The sequence below is a fragment of the Frankliniella occidentalis genome, unplaced genomic scaffold (assembly GCF_000697945.3).
Source record: "Frankliniella occidentalis isolate FOCC.00 unplaced genomic scaffold, Focc_3.1 Scaffold137, whole genome shotgun sequence".
Classification (NCBI taxonomy): domain Eukaryota; kingdom Metazoa; phylum Arthropoda; class Insecta; order Thysanoptera; family Thripidae; genus Frankliniella; species Frankliniella occidentalis.
This window is the reverse complement of record NW_026267264.1, coordinates 46,492-49,180: the sequence shown is the minus strand read 5'-3', so window position 1 is coordinate 49,180 and position 2,689 is coordinate 46,492. Positions and strand designations below refer to the sequence as shown.

Here is a 2,689-nt window from a genome sequence, read left to right as displayed (position 1 = left end):
TGGGGGGTGCTCCCCAGGGGCAGCGCGTGTGCAGGGGCTGCGGGGGAGCTGCTACTCTCACCTGTCATTAAGGTAGGTCCTCTCCCTGGGGTGGCTGGGCTGGGCCGGCCGCGGCAATGGGAGAAGGAGAAGGGTTGTTTGTGCGTGTGCCAGTTACATAATTATTTTTAAGAGCGGGCCTCTTTTAAGTGGGCATCGTCCTTGCCTTTGCCTTTCTTCCCTCCCCTCTTTCTCTCTCTCTTTCTCTCTCACTCTCTCTCTCTCACTCTCACTTCCACTCTCTCACACACTCACACCCCACAGAGCACTCCCTTTCTGTTTCTCTCCACGAGGCTTGGTCCTCTGGAAGGCTTGTCGTCAATAGGCCTAGCGCGGGGAGCACGGTGGCGTGGAGAGAGAGGGTCTCTTCTGGCGCTGTGTCAAAAGTTGTAGGCTGGACTGTCGGTCTTCCGGCCAGCAGTGCTTTGGAGAGGAAAGGGGAGGGTAGTAGGGCCCTTGGCGAGTCTCTGCGTGCGCGCGTGTGTGTGCGTGTGATGGCCGTCGTCGTGCGAGGAAATTTGAAACAACAGTCAAACAACACACAACAGACACGTACGCCAACCCCTTCCCCTCCCCCCCTCCCCCACACACACACATACACACACAAACACTCTCAGCGGGCCGCACGCGTCGCCGGTCGGGTGGACCGGGACCCCGCCCCGCCTCATCTACATATTCATCACCTCCAATCATTTCGTCGTGTCGTATCAACAACAATATCGAGCCGAGCCGCCACATCCCCTCTGGACGAAACCTGTTTCCTTTCCCTCTGATGGCCTCCACTCCCCCTCTCTCTCCCTCTCTCTGCACCTCTTTCTCCCTCCTCCCTCTCTCTCTCTCTAGCACACTCACGGTATCACTCTGCCGACACACCGCACCGTCGCCCCGCAAGCAGATCAATCGTGCAGCCCAGGGAGCGCGGTGGAGGCGCTCTGAGATGTTGTGCCTTCTCCTCCCCCCTCCTCTCTCTCTCTCTCTCTCTCCCTCTCCCTCTCCCTCTCCCTCTCCCCCCTCCTCTCTCTCAGGGCCTCAAAGGAGGTCCTCACACCCTCTGCCTCCCATCACCCCCTCTCGAAGCAGAGCAGCAGACGAGATACGCATGTTTATATTTGGTGATGGGAGGAGGCGGCAGGTTTCCCATTGTGGAGGCGAGTTGTGACAGAGTAGGGGCCGGGCGGGGCCGAGGCCGGGGCGGTGTGCTGGGCAGATTGTGTTGTCCGTCTGGTCCGCACAGCGCCCCTGACTGGAGCAGGACCCGGCCCGGCAGGACCGCGGCGGGGCCCACTAGCGGTAACAGGGGACAACCGGGACAAGCCTGGCTGCCCCTCCATGCCCAACCCCCTGCCCTTACTCTCGTCTGGTCTGGGACACATTCTTTCCCTTTGAGGTTGGGCCATGCTGGGCTGGATTCTTGACGCTTGGCCGCCAGTGAGAGTGAGAGAGAGTGTGTGGCTCCAAGCCCTCTGGCATGGACTCTCATGCCCTTGCCCTGCACCCTCTCCTTGAATTTTAAGCGAGCTTCCACAGGGGGACAGTTCGCCTAGACGACTAGCGACCGAACATGAGGGCATTCGGTGCGCAGACCACTCACTGGCGCAAGTACCCTATCCCTTCACTTCTCTAATGCCTCCACGGCGGAATAAAAAATCAACGATGCAAAAAGAAAAATTATTGGCATTAAAGTCCCCGCAATTCATTTGCTTTCGTTTCATGTTGATGTTTTGTAGCGTTTTTGTGACAGCCTTTTGGTGCTCGCATCGAATATTTTTAGGCAGGTGTCCGCGCTTGTTGAGGGCCGTGCCGCCAGAGGAAATCCGTGGTTGTTCGTGTTTTCTGCAAGCCTTTTTTCGCGTCAACTTTTTAGCGGGATTTGTTTGTGGAGGCGGGAAAGGGAGGCCAGCGCTGAACACTGTGCGCCGCCGAGGAGAAACGGCAAAAGAGGCAGCAGGGCAAAGGCACGAAAATATGAAAAAAAAAATGGCCGGGAGCGCGGAAACGTTGTACAAACGCTGTTAATTAAAAGTAAATAAATTTCTCGCGGACTTGTGTAACAGATTCGCGGTGTGCGCGTCGGATGGATGTGACCAAGGAGCGACGTGAACCGGAACGCGCACCACCGCCATACGGAGAGGAAGGGAGGGGGTGTGTACCGGGGTATACACACCCCGTCCAGAGTCAACACTCCGAACGGGACTGCCTGATGGCGGGAAGGAAGAGGTAGGAAGGCAAGTCGAGCAGCAGCGCCGGCCGTGTGCACAGCGCCGCACAGCGCAGCACAGCACAGCGCAGCACAGCACAGCGCAGCGCAGCACAGCGCAGCGCAGCGCCGCGGCGTCAGAGTTAATTGCAGCGCGTCGTGCTGTGTCTTGCGCGCCTCGCGCCTCGCGCCTCGCGCCTCGTGTGCCGCCGCTCCCCTCGGCAAGCCGAGTTATGGATGCAAATTGTCGGCCGAGGCAGAGTGCGTCGTCAGCGAGGCAGGCACGCGCGCCACGCGTCGCCACGCACACGGTCCAGGTGCGGGGCAGCGGTCCCTGCCTGTGCCGGCGCTGTTGCGCTGCCGACCGCCGCCCCCGCCCTCAGCGCTGCTGTCAAACGTCAAAGCAGAGTCGGGCGGGGCACAACGGGGGTAGTGGAGAGCAGGGGACGGGGG

General features: G+C 59.8%; 1 protein-coding gene across 2 annotated transcripts in view; it reads right to left on the bottom strand.

The window, feature by feature from the left end:
* LOC113209284 (Kv channel-interacting protein 4-like) overlaps positions 1-2,689 on the bottom strand; it is a 234,646-nt gene that overhangs the window by 231,268 nt on the left and 689 nt on the right. The gene's annotated exons all lie outside the window — the stretch shown is intronic.